Below are 14,548 nucleotides of genomic sequence, written 5' to 3'. Positions count from 1 at the left end.
TTGAATTCTGAAAGAACTGTTTATTTTGACACAAAGGCAAGTTAAATGAACAAACAATGAACCAGGCAAATTATCAGTTATGCATGAATCTAAGTAGGCCCTATATTCCGAATTATCAAAACAAACACTCAATCTATGCTATCTTGAACACTTGAGATTTCTGACATATGTAAAATAAACCAGTCATCTCTATTCCACTGATATTAAAACTCAATTGATAGTATCATAAAATATGATATTAAAATGTTACTAACTGTTACAAATACTTTCACTAAATTCACATTGGTATAAAGTTTGTGGAAAAAACTTGAAATTACATTATTTTAGAAGAGAAGTATATTTTTGTGTTTTGGGATGGAAAATGGTTACTAATAGGCTTGCAATCTATATTCTCTCTTTGTTATGTGCTGTGGGAATGTCTCGTGAAAAATATGATGGCAACCTAATGAAATTTCATTTTAAATATGTCACTGGAAGACTTTTCTAAAAAATAAATTAATATTTTAACCTAACATAAAAGTTTGTATTTATAAAACATTTTTGACAGGATATAATTGGGATGCTTGTGATTATTTACTGTAATTAAATGAGTAATCTCTGATTTACAACATATTCTCCAGTAAATATTAAGTAAAAATCTAAATATAAAATGAAGATGCTTTGTGACTATAATTGGCTCTATATTATAGAGAAAGAGACTACGTGTTGGAGGAAGAGACATGTTGCATAAAGAAGACTGAGGAACTGCATTAGCAGCACCAGATCTCTCCCTGATTCATTTATGCGTCAAAGTTATTGGTATCCTTGAAATTGCAGGTAAATCACTTGTAAGATATATGATTCATGTGAACATGACTTGACTACATATTTATTTGTGATAATCTTATTTTCTAAAAAGAATATATTTATCTTAAGCTGTATTTATCATGAAGCTGTGCTTATAGAGGTGATGTGTAATTGATGATAAAGTAATAAAGGTGATGTGTAATTGATAATAAAGTAATAATTCTGTGAACTTAAATCATGAGCCTCCAATTAGCTAAATTCCACATGCCTTTTTATGTTTTATGAAATAAGATTGCTACATGAAACAAGTACTGCATTTAGTATTATGGGAAAGCTGAGAATGGATATAGATACTACGACCTAGTGAAAGATGGCCTGCTGAAGCAACTCAAATCATACCGAAATAGCTTTTAAAAGAAAAATACTATTAAGAGTAGGTCAAGAAAGAAAGAAATACATTATATAATAACCCAATGAAAGAATGAAGGCTTAAATTGAGGCTTTGTGAATGATTTTGCTTGGCAATGTATAAAGATCAGATAGGCATATTCTAGCTGGTGAGGACAGGTAAGATGAGATAGATTTTATCGTGGTTTGGTCAGGTAAATTCAAATCACTTTTTAACTCAATCAAAATTTGCTTTTCTGTGTGATAAATTTTGAAAACTACATCTAAATATAAATAGTATCAAGTATATTTTTATCATATATACTTGAGTTTCTTCTAGGAAGAGATCAAACATACCATGACATAAAATATTGACACACAGCTCATTATGGTCAATATTTAAATCATTTTCAAATTTTTCATTCAATTAAATAAATGACTGAATAATTATTAAACAGTTTAAGACAATTTTAGCAAATATCTATCATAGAGATACTATGATATCACAGAGAAATAATGCAATCTTAACTCTATGAGAAATTAGGATATTTTATGCAATAAAAACATAATTCAAAATAGAAGAAATATAAAAGGGATTTATTGAAATATGTATTTAAACAGTCCAGAAGCAAGTACATAGTTTGCCTTGGTTAACTTCCGTATTCATATACATCGAGTCTCACTGTCTTTCAGTTTCTCTGCTACACCATCTCCACTATGCAGTTAATGATGTGTCTTTCCTCAAGATGATAAATGGCCTATGTGAATATACTTCTTTTTCTTTGGAAACTTACAGAGATTGGTTTGTGCAATTTAAGAAAAAGTCATTGTTCTTTCTAGTGTATTATTTGGGTTAATTTGCTCCATTGGTTTAGGCCTGGGTGATCCTAATGAATCATTGTAACTTGTTTAGAAGCTACCCTTGAAGGTTGGGGTTATACTAACTACTTGGTTTCTCTTTCACCACTACACCATCTCACAACTCTGTAACTGATACCCAGCTGGGAAGAGGTGACTAAAATTTTGGAAAATAATCAATCATTTTTAGTTTTATATTCCTCAAAGTGATATTTTTAAAATATTGTGTTATAAATGAGAAATGTGGAATAAGTAAGACAGCATCAAGGTTATGTTTGTCCATGTTATTTGTCTAGATTGTCAGTAAATTGTTCAAATAATTCAATTCAATGAAAATATCTCACCTTAGATTTTAAAAATAATACCATATTTATTTAGCACTTCATAAATGCTTACATATAAAAATATTCAACAAAATTCAGAGTAAAGATAGATCAAAATATGAAGGTTAACACAGCTGTACATTTTAAGGTAAGGTCTCATTTTTCTTATTGTCTAGATTAGAAAACACCCACCAAGTACATTTTAAGTCATTCTAAGAATTTCAACCCAACATAAAGATCTCCCAGAACATGAGGATAATCCAGCGAGTATCTAATCATCTTCATAAAGAAGGTATCAACATCTTTTTTTTCATGCCATGCTAATTTTTCCTGGTGAGTCTGTGTGCTCCAATTTGATATCTTCCTGAGTTTAAAGAGAATTCTTAATCCCAATTTTCCTTTTTATAATGTAGCTAATGGTCCTTTGCTATAAATAATATAAAATGTTCCTCACATGAGAAGTGTAGTAAGTTTTTCACTGGTAGAGTCTGTTGAATTGGATACAGATCTTTACAAACATACACACTACCCAAAAATTTAAAGTTGTACTTTGAATTCTAGATTACTCTGAGTTGTACCCTTCTGTATTAAAAGTCTTTAAGTTCCTACGGTAAGTTTTATTCATAAAGCTTTTGTTGTAAGTTTCCTTCATTAGTTTTCAGTTAGGTTTCAGTTAACACTGTCACTGCATACTTATCTGGCTAATTACATTTTTTAAATTCTCAACCAAACATTTACTTATTTTTAGTACAACAAAGATTCTGGAAATCAAACCAAAGCTTAGTGGCAGTTTGTTTCAAATGAGGTAATAAAGTGAGATTTCAGCTTGCACAGGCTCAATCAAGACTTCTTTTGCCTTAAGTAGTGTCAATTCCAAGATTACCAGATCCTATATTCAAAACAGCAGCATGAAAATAAAAACAAAAAAGCAGAACCAGGCATGGGAGTTTGCTAAGCCACTCTTCTCAAAGAGCATAGGAAATATTTTTTCACCATACTTGTATTTTATCTTTCCAGAGCTTCATTTTATTCTCCAAATCAGATTGCTGAATCTTCATAAGGAGAAAAAAAAGAGAAAGTTCATCTTTGATCATGCAGAAGTTGATTTTGAAAATGCAGAAAAAACCTAAAAAGATTTGATTGTAATATGCCACAGTTTGGAACAGTGAGTGGTACAGAAGACAACTGGACTCTTTTATATGAAATGGTAATTCCTCCACTAGAGATTCCCCCTTTCATATAGAAATGGCTGTAGTTTCCAGTCATGGTAAGGGCTGGGCTGTGTTTCTTTGACCAAAAACTGCTAGCTGACAGAGACCACAGAGCTGTCATGACCCTGGATGTCCCACAGCTCCTTCTGTAGCCTGGTATTCTCCTCTTCCTCCTCCAAAATCCTCCTCTTCACAGTGCATAGCTGCTGTTGCGCCTCAAATTTGACATCATTGCCCACCACCCCTGCATCTCCAGGTCTGCTGAAACTGCCTCCTTTCCTCAGCCTCCTCTTTTATCTTTGTCAGGGTCTTTAGCTGCCATTCCAGGTCTGATTTCTGCTCTTCCAGCTTTATCACATTGTTCTCTAGCTCATGAATCAGCTGATTGTTGTGTAAGTTAACAGCTGGGTGCTGTTCCACCTGATCTGCCAATTCAACTATGGTTTCTTTCATGTCTTTTATTGCTGCATCACTCTCTGATGCTTTCTCTTGCAATTTTAGGCTGGTTCTGCTCAGCTGTTCTGCTTGATAATCACAGATCTCCTTCAGGTAAGAATAATCTTTTTCCATCTTAGCTAGCAGGCTTGAAATGTGTTTAATTTCACCATTTGCTTTTAACAATTCTTGTCTGAGCTAAGTACAGACAGTTATAGCTGATCTTTCTCAGCTTGAGCTATTTTCAACATTTCCTGAAGGGCACAGTTCTCTGCTCCCTGCCCCAAGGTACTACTGGTCTCCATTGCTTTTTGCTTCTCATCTTCCAAATGAGCCTGTAGGAGCCATTCTCCATCTTCAAGCCTTCCAAGGTCACTCTACATTCTTCAGAAGTTTTGGTCATTAATTTATTTTTACACCATTCTAGTTCTAGACACCCATTCAATTTTTCATTTTCTTCTTTCTGGATGTCTGTGACGTATTTCCATATGTGTTTTTCTTATACTCATCAATGTCACTTGACAGTTTATTTCCAGTTGGAATTCCAAAGCTTGACTCTTGAGGTATAGATGTTGTGCAGCTCCTGTTACCAGTATGACTTGCTGCCCTTTCTGAATTTGGTGGCTGCTCAAGGTAAGTCAGTTTTTCCTTCAAGACCTGGTTTTCTTCTTCTAGGTCACCAAGGTCCTCCTGAGAGGTCTTGTTCTTCTCCTCAAGGGTTCTTACCAAAGGTTTTATGTCTTATGGTGGAGCTGCTATTCCATCTGAACTTGGAACCGATGCATCCGTCCTGTCAGTGCTCAGGGCTTTCTTTCTTCCCTTCTTTCTTTTTTCCTTTTTTGGTGCCAGGGATCGAACTCAGATCCTTGCACTTTTGAGGCAGGTGGCTGCACCACTGAGCTAAATCCCAGGCCCGCTCCTTGGATTTCTTTAGTTTGCTTCGAAGCCTGTTTATTTTACTATCTTTGTCTTTGACTTCTGCTAGAAGTTCCTGAACTTGGGACTCAAGCACTGCCTTCTCTTCCCATTCATTCTCTTGCTTGAGCTTGCAGAAGTGGTCCTCAGGTACTCAGCAGGGGTGTGAGTGCAGGAGAAAGTTGGACTAAACTTGGGTTGCAGGGACCTCGTGGAGCAGACCTCTCTCTTGAAATAGCTACTGAGGGTTCCTGGGAAGTTGGAATATCCCTGCCCTTTGGTTGTTGGAACATCCACTGGTTTGGGATCCTCTGGCTATCAGGTGGTTGGCTCTGCTAACTCGATAGCAGCCACTTAGCTAGCCTCCAACGAGGCATCCGCCATGCAAGCGAGCTGTGTCCATGAGTCTGCTGCAGTCTGAAAAGGGCCCAGGCCTTCCAGTTTAGAGCGCTCCTTGCACCTGGAAGGCCACCCCACCCCTCATCTCTCACATTAGATTTTAAAAAGTCTTTTATTTTCCATTTAAAAATTTTCTCTAATTTAATGTTGGGGTAAACATTAATATTCTTGATTTCATAGGTTAAAATTTGGTTACCCAAAGGTTGCCTCCAGTAGGAAGCATATTTTTATGGGCTTCCCTCAAACAGAGATGAAATACATAAAATGCTAGCTTTGTTGGGTCCCCTCATATAGCTTGGCTATATGACTCAGTGGTGGCCAGTTATTCTTTAAAGCTTCTAATGAAAATAGAAATAGAATTGAGCTGCAATAGACATAAACCAGAGTGTAGATATATCATCCAAACTGATTTCTTTCCTTTAGATATATGAGTTATGATTGAGAAATATTGTAAATTTTTAAATTAAAATACGATTACAGTAAAAGACATGTTACAATCAATCCCCCTCAAAACAGATCCCCACCCTTGCTTTGAACATACTTATTCCCTTGTTCTTGCCACTTTCTGAAGCAGTTCTTAAAATCCTCTTCTGTATGTCTTTAATTGCACTGTCGTGGCTGCCTCTATGTCCTGAATCAATTCAAAATCATTAACTTTCATAGTTTCTTTGACTTTGTCAAGAGCCAGAAGTCATGAGGTACCAGGTCCAGTGAATAAGGTGGATAAGGACATACCATAAGGTTTTTATGAACCTGCCTTTCCTTAGATGGCACTCAGCAGCAACATTCACAGTGGTTTTGCTCACAATTCGTGAGGACACACACAGAAGAGGACTGCTTCATAAAGTGGCAAGAATGATTAGATAAGTGTTTCAAAGTGAGAGTAGTGCTTTGAGGGGATATTAACAGCAAGGTATGTTTTAATACAATAATTTTTAAAAATATAATTACTGGATTATATGATAATTCAATTTTCAATTTTTTCGAGTAAACTCTGTTTTCTATAGTGGCTATTCTAAGTCATATTTCAACTTACAGGGTAGACGAGTATCCTATTCTGACCATATACCATTATTTGTTACTCTTTTCTTCTTGATACTAGCCATCCCATCTGGGGCGAACTAATACTATCCAACTAAAGCATGGGTGTGCATTTCACTGATGATTAGTGATTTTGATCATTTTTTCATCTACCTGCTGGCTATTTTTATGTCTTTTGTAAAATATCTACTCAGGTCCTTTGCTCATCTATTAGTAGTATTATTATTACTCCTATTGAGTAGAGTTCTTTTTATATTAACTTTCTCTACTATGCAAAGTTTTTAAGTACTTTCATGCTATAGGTCGTATCTCTATACTTTTGATTTTTTTCTTTGCTGTGTAGAAGCTTTTAGTTTGATGCAGTTAAGTCTGTCTATTTATACTTTGTTGCATGTCTTTTTGAAATCTTACCACTAAAATTCATGCCTGATCCAATATTATGAAGTATACCTATGTTTTATTATAGTAATTCCAGGTTGAGGATTTATGCTTAAGTCTTTAATCTGTTTGGAGTTGGTCCTTGTTTATGATGAAAAATAGGGGTTTAGTTGCATTCTGTATTTGGATATCTGATTTTTCCAGCAACCTTTACTGAAGACACTTTTTCCCCAATGTATGTTCGTGGTGCTCTTGCCCTATTAACAGTAATCAAGAGATGGAATCAACATGAATGTTTTTCAACAGATAAATGGATAAAAATATTTTGTATGAATGTGCAGTGGACTTTTATTCATCTATTTTAAAAAATGAGGGTAAGGGTAGTGGCACACACCTGTAATCTCAGTTTGAGCCCACCTTGGCAACTAAGTAATTTACCAAGACCTTATTTGAAAATAAAAAATAAAAATAGGCTGAAGATGTAGTTCTGTGTGAAGGGTCTGGGTTAAATCTCTATACTGAAAAAAGTAAATAAAAGAGAAAAGTCTTGTTATTCATGGTACATGAGTGAGCCTGGAGGACACTATGTCAAGTGAAATAATCTATGCAGGGAAAGACAAATATCACATAATATCACTCATATGTAAAATCTAAAACTGTTAACCCATAAAGCCAGAGAGTAGAGAACAGTTGTTACCAAAGGCTTGTTAGGATGGTGGGAGACACATTTGGGGATAAGTTTGTCAATGGGTACAAAGATACAGTTAGATATAATAAGTTTTACTGTATAGTAGGATAAATACAGCTAATAATAATCTATCACATATTTTAAGGTGGCTAAAAACAAGCATCTTGAATCCTTCCACCCCAAAGAAACAATACATTTTTGAAGTGTCAGATATGGTAATTACCTTGACTTCATTATACAATGATTACAGATGTTAAAACCTCATACTGTAATTTATAAACATATGTGATTAGCATGGGTCAATTACAAATAAAATAAAATAAAAAATAATATTGCATGTGGTAGGAAGATTTTAGAAAAGATATTTCTTATGTTAAAGTACAAAAAGAAAAAGGATTCTTCTCCTTTCATCCAGTTCCCAGAACTTTTATGAGTTTGATTGTGGATGGTTCTGCACCCATTATATGAACAAAGCCATTGATGCTTTGCAGATACAAAATTGAAAATGTTCTGAAACTGGCTACCTTCCATCTGGCTGTTAAGTGAAATAATTGTACATCTTTTTTTTTTTGTACCAGGGATCAAACTTGGGACCTTGAGCTTGCAAGGCAGGTGGCGGAACAACTGAGCTAAATCTCGGGCCCAATACTTGTACATCTAACTGGTGAATCCACTTCAAATATGACATTTTGCTACATGCAGCCAAGAATTAAAATAATGAAATAATTTGTATGAAGAAGTATAAAGCTCATAGTAGCACATTGTTAATACTGATCATTTAAAAATAACTTTTAGTATTTTCATATTATACAGATTTAGACATAAACTAAAAAATATGGCCTGTGTACCATACAAGCAACATCTCATCATAACCTATACTTGTTTTAGCCTTCCTTATAATTAAATGGTTAACCTAGCTTTTAAAGCAATCATAATATAATGTAGACTGATATTAAGATTATTACTCATGAAAAAAAGAGGCTGTGTATTAGGCCTAAAAGAAAGATGAACTTTAAGAGTGGTTATAGTTATATAGATGTAGAAGAAAAGGACACACTTTCAATTAAACAGTAAAAATTTTCATCAAAAAAGAATATATATTTTAAAAACTACACTTCAAAATACAGTACTGTTCTGACCATTAACTGTGATGTATCAGTTCAACAGGAGTAAGAAACACCTCTAAATTAGTAAAACAATGTCCTGGGTCTGTATGTACAGTGCTTCCAGAAGATGACTGGGATGTAAGTCAGCAGTGTGAGGGAATGGACAAACGAGTTGCAGGTGGCCCCAACCAGTAGGGTGGTAACCTGGATGGAGAAAAAAAAAAGGGAAAGAAAGAATTGGGATGTGTTTTTTTTGTATGGGTTTTTTTGGTTTTTTGGTATGTGTTTTAAAGAGCTCCATTTTGCTTGAGCGGGTATGTTTTTTGCTGCCATCTCCTGTGGACATTTGACTCCAGGTTCCTCAACTTTCCAACACAGACTGCTACCAGTGACTCTGGGGAGTGTCCAGGTCTTGGTCTGAACTGGTGCCATATCCTTGATCCCTTTTGCTCCATATCTTCTAACTTCTTGGACTGAGCAGCAAATTCATTCTCTGCTCTCCAGCACACTAACAGTTATTGTGAACTCTTACACCTCCGAGTTGGAAAGCCTACCTACTGAAAAGAGTACATATTCTATTGATTCTGTTCCTTAGAGAAACCTAACCAATACAAAGTGTTTTCTCTTAATTTGTTATTTTTAATTAAGTTTATTGGTCTAATTTAGTTACACAGAGACATTCATCATATGGAATTTGTAACTGCACATGATATATATTAATTCTTATTTTTCCCATTCCCCTCTCCTCCCTTCTTCTCCTTCTTTACAAAACTTTATTTCTATTTTATCTTTCTTTTCTTTTTTTCCCTTTTCCCTTTCTTCCTTTCCCTCTCCCCCTTCCTTAGTGTCCCTTCCTATTTGAACTTTTTCTTCCTATTTCACATTTCCTACTATACATTTTTATCTTTTTTTACACATTTAGTTTTTCACACCAGAGAAACTATGCAATATTTATACATATGTGTTTGATTTATTTCACTTAAGAGTATGACCTCTAGGTGCATCCATTTAGCTATAAATGTCTCAAGGTTATCCTTCTTTATGGATGACTAGTACACCCTTGTGTAAAAAACCCACATCTTCTTTATCCATTCGTTGGTCGATAGGGATTTGGGTTGTTTCTGAGATTTAGCTATTACAAACTGTGCTGCTATGAAAATAGGTGAGCATATATCACTATGCTATGATGCTTTTAATTCTTTCGGGAAGATAGCAAGAAGGGTGATATCTGGGCCAAGTGGAACCTCTAGTTTTATTTTTTTGATGAGTCTCCACACTGATTTCCACAGTGGTTGCATCTGTCCACACTCCCACCAACAGTTGAAAAGGGTTGCTTTTTCCCCACAGTGCCACCAGCATTTGTTATGAGTTAATTTCTTGGTAGTAGATATTTTCTTAATTTTTGAGAAGAATATATCATTAACTTCTTCCAAATTATGGCAATTTACTTCATATACCATTAATTTAAAAATAAGAGAGATACATCATTTATCATAAATACTGAATATATTATTGCAAATTATATTACTTACATTGATCTTTCTTTTTCAGCTTTCCCTACAATTTAAACCTAAATTTAAAAAGAAATTAACAATGACACCTTTTGTTTTTTAGTTTTGAAGTAGAAAATTAAAATATAGCTAGAGGCTCTGTGTTATAGAACAGTTTTAATGCTCTAGCTTGAACTATAGATCTTTAGGCAGGCACAATATAATATATATGTCATTTGGGAGATTCCAGCCCACTTCTAGGAAAATGATGGAATAATCATTTCCGGGAAAATGTCAGAACCTTTTCCCAGCAGATCTAGTAACACCATTGAACTGCTGTACATATGAATGGGTCCTTTCTTTGCGCTGCACCTTAAGCCAACTTTATCTTCTTCCTCAAGAGGTCTCTGTATTTTGAGTGTTCGTACTTGGAGATTGGTTCATGCTTCATCAACAGAAATAAAGATTATGCCCTTGTTAAACATTAAATTCTTGTTAGGGTTGAACAATTTTTAATGTATAATTGTTACTTTTAGTAACTAAAGTAACTCCTCTAGGCCAACTCATATATTCTTAAACTCAGTGCCTAGTAAAGATGAATGCACGTACATAAAAGTGTATGTAACAGATTATTATGATTATTTATATTGCAGCGCATTGGCAAAACAAGAAGAACTGAATAAATTCCTAAAAACACAAAACCTACTAAAATGAAACGGAAAGTCTAAGTAGAACAGACACCGAGATGGAGTCAGTATCAGCAACACTGCACCAAGGAAGGGCCAGGAGCAGATAGCATCACTGGTAAGTTCTACCAGACATTCAAAGTGGAAATAATGCTAACAAGTGATACTTCCAAACTCATTTTTTGAGTCTGGCATCATCTTCATTCCAAAGCTAGACAAAGGAAAACAGAAAACAACAGAGTGATATCATTTATAGGCACACATGCCAAAATCCTCAATAAAATACTACCAAACTGAATTTAGTCACATATTAGAAAGGATAACATACCACAATTAAGTATTATTAAAATGTCAATATTACCCAACATGATGTACATATTCAATACAATTTCTATCAATACCCCTATGGTGGCTTTTAAATAAATAGAAAAAATGTTAAAATTTACATGGAACCATAAAATACCACCAACATCGAGGCAATTTTGATAAAGAAGAACAAAGCTGAAACAACAAAGTTTTTGTTTTCAAAATATAAATCAGTGGTGAACAAAACAATACTGGTGTAAAAACATATAGGTCCGTGGAACAGAATAGAGAGCCCCACAACAAACCCTCACATGTATGATCAACTGATCTTTAGAAGTGGAGCTAAAAGCAGAAAATAGGCAAAAGATTGTCTCTTCAAGAAATAGTACTGGGAAATCCAAGCATTCATAGGAAAAAATGATAAAAATAATAGAAATGGACCTCTATCTCACAGTACATGTATAAATCAACTCAAAATGAATTAAAGACACAAACTGTGAAACTGAAAAATTCCTAAAAGGAAACATAGGGAAAACCTGACTGACATTTGCTTTAATAGTAATTTTTATATATGGCAATAAAATACAAACACAAAAGCAAAGATAAGAAGGATTACTTCAAACTAAAAAGTTTCTGCATATTAATGGATACAACAAAGAAAATGCAAAGTCAATCTATAAATGAAAATAATCTAATTAGATAAAGGGAAACGTAATATTTCTAAAAAATTAATCTGTATGGCCAAGGAGCATATTAATTGTGTTGGGTTGGTGAAAAGCTTGAGTTCACTAAATGATTTTTGAATTTAATCTTTTAATGTTTAAAGTAATTGTGTATTTGATAATTTTAGTAAGGTACAATTTATGCACTAATCACTAGTACATTTCTTGGAAAAATAGCTTTTATCTGGACTATCATGTCCTACTTTTTCAGGCTGTGACACCTCATGATGAAATTAGTCTTTTGCTTTTTATACTTTTGGATACTTAATATTAGAAGGTTCCTATTGCCTGATAGATGGAAGAAAGTGAGTTAAGAGAGAAATGAATTAGTGAGATTACTCCTTCATGTCAAAGGAGACAATGTATGAAGCTGTAAAATCTTTTCTGATCACCCATAAAAACATTGTTTATGCCCATATTTTGCTCAAACTGGATTTTATTTCTTTCTCATTCTAGTTGATTTAAATCCTGTCTTTTTCATATAATTCTTTGCAGTGATTAATATGGTAATGAGTACATAAAAAGTGCTTAATACATCTTTGTTGCATTGAATTAAGAATCTCATGCTACTGAAAAATGGAACAGAAAATTGATATCAAAAGCAAATCTTGGTTTCTACTCATGGTGCTATCTCTACTTAACACTATATTGTCCAGTTCTTGCCTATCTTATTATTATTGTTTTTATTTTAATGGAATTTTCTTTAATGTATCTTGAGGAATGTAAGCTGTGTCTTCTTAATCAGGGACTTACGCTCAGCATTATTTTAATAAATATTATTTCTGCCTTATCTTTCCCAATAGAAGCAGTGGAACTCCTAAAGGAGAATATTGAGGGATTTATTTTATTTTGGATTTTGATGACTATCATTAATTGGTGAGGTTTATTCTCAGAATTTTTGTCTTTATCTTTCAAATCATTAAACTTCTTTTCAAACATATCCATCCTTGATGGTTAGAGCAGTTACTTTCACAATTATCTTTTTGTTTGTATGTAAGAGACATCTTATTCTTTATAGTTCAAATTTATGTTTCATATTTATGGTATCTTCACTTACCAACATGAATATGTTAATAAAAAAAATCTTTTTACTGATTTCTTGTTAAGCCACATTTCTTTTTTTTTATCATTGCTACTCTTTTTTTTTCCCATTAAGTTTATTGGTACATTTTAGGTATAAAATACAGTTACATTCATCATTGGGATCTTGTACCATTACATGAGTATCTTGGTTCTTATTTTTTTACCCTTCCCTTGCCCTCCTTTCACCCCCTCCACCCTTCCATATTTGCAAAGACTTTGTTTCCATTTTTTTCCTTTTCTCATATTTTTCCTTTTCCTTTTTTTCCTTTCCTCTACCCCTCCCACTTCCCCTGCTCCTTTAGACCTTTTCTTCCTGTTACACAATATCAATTATACATTTTTAAAATTACACTATTAAGATCTAGGAAACATTACCACAGATTTTACAGAATTTAAAAAGATATAGAAAGCATATTACAAAAATCTTTTTTGAAATAAATCTGACAACTTCTAAGAAGTACCTTGGAAGACAAATTAATGAAACTAACTCTGGAGGAAATATAAAGTTTGAATAACACCTACTAAAGAAAGTATATTCCTAGCTTGAAAACCTACCTGTATGACAACAACAGGCTCGTATACATTTTAACTGATAAATTATATCAAACAAAGCAGAAAAAAGAAGGAACACTTCTCCCCTCATTTTAGGAAATCAACATTGTGCTAATATTAAAACTGGATAAAGATAATAGAAGAAAAAGTATGAACATAGATAGAAATTTGTTTAACAAAACAAACTATTAGAAGTCAGATCTGGCAGGATGTAGAAAGTGGTTTTGGTATAGGGATGGCAGTGTTGGTTCAGCATTGGAAGATCCACCCCTAAAAGTCATCATTTTAACAAAGGAAAGGAGAAAGCCACATGATCCTGTCACTAGTTGGAGAAAAAGTATTGGACTAAATTCTACAGCCATTCAAGGTAAAAGCTATCAGGAGACTAGAAGTAGAACAGAATCTTCTCAACAGATTAAAGACATGTACTCCATACTTCCAGGGAGAATGCCTTATATGAATGGAGAAGATACAATGCTTTCTTCTTAATGTGGGGAACAAGGGCAGATATGCTTACTCTTTATCTGTCCATTAAACTTTGAAACCTAGGCCCCACCAAAATAGTCTGGCAATAAAATGACACAACTAGGATAGGGTTGGCAAGGTAGAAGCAAAATCTTTATATGTAGATGAAATGATCATCTACAGAGAAAATACTAAGAAATCTCTAGGAGCCTCTAGAACTTGTATTTGCACTTAGCAGGATTAGAAAACACAAGGTATATATAAAAATTCAGATCTGTGTATACTTACTATAAATGAAGAATTGGATATTGAAATTTAAAAGCTATGTAGGAGTACAAATGACCAGAAAAGTTAAAAAACAAAACCAAAAACAAAATCAGTGTTGGAAGATGTTTAGTGCCTAATTTTAAGACTTCTTCTAAAGCTGCAGTAATCAAGGCAGTGTTGGTGTAAGGAAAGACATATAGATCATTGGAATAAAACAGAGAATCTAGAAATAGAACCACACATATATGGTCCACTGAGTTTCGAAAGATTATTTAACATTAGCATTTTATAGAATATAAAGTCAATTCAAGAACCGAGGAAGAGATAGTGTTTTCAGCAAACGGCACTAGAACACCTGGTATCCGTATATAAAAAATTACCCTCAACCCTTTATTTCCATACATGAAAATAACTTGAAGGGATTTATGAACCTAAATAAGAAAGCCTAAA

At 33.8% G+C, this 14,548-nt stretch overlaps 1 pseudogene; it reads right to left on the bottom strand.

The window, feature by feature from the left end:
- Positions 1–3,657: 3,657 nt before the first annotated feature.
- LOC101701342 (cytospin-B pseudogene) overlaps positions 3,658–14,548 on the bottom strand; it is a 42,282-nt pseudogene continuing 31,391 nt past the window's right edge.

Source organism: Heterocephalus glaber, unplaced genomic scaffold (genome assembly GCF_053883595.1).
Source record: "Heterocephalus glaber isolate CG9 unplaced genomic scaffold, H.glaber_assembly_v1.0 deba00000470, whole genome shotgun sequence".
Classification (NCBI taxonomy): domain Eukaryota; kingdom Metazoa; phylum Chordata; class Mammalia; order Rodentia; family Bathyergidae; genus Heterocephalus; species Heterocephalus glaber.
The sequence above is the reverse complement of the archived record's forward strand: the minus strand, read 5'-3'. Positions and strand labels throughout refer to the sequence as shown.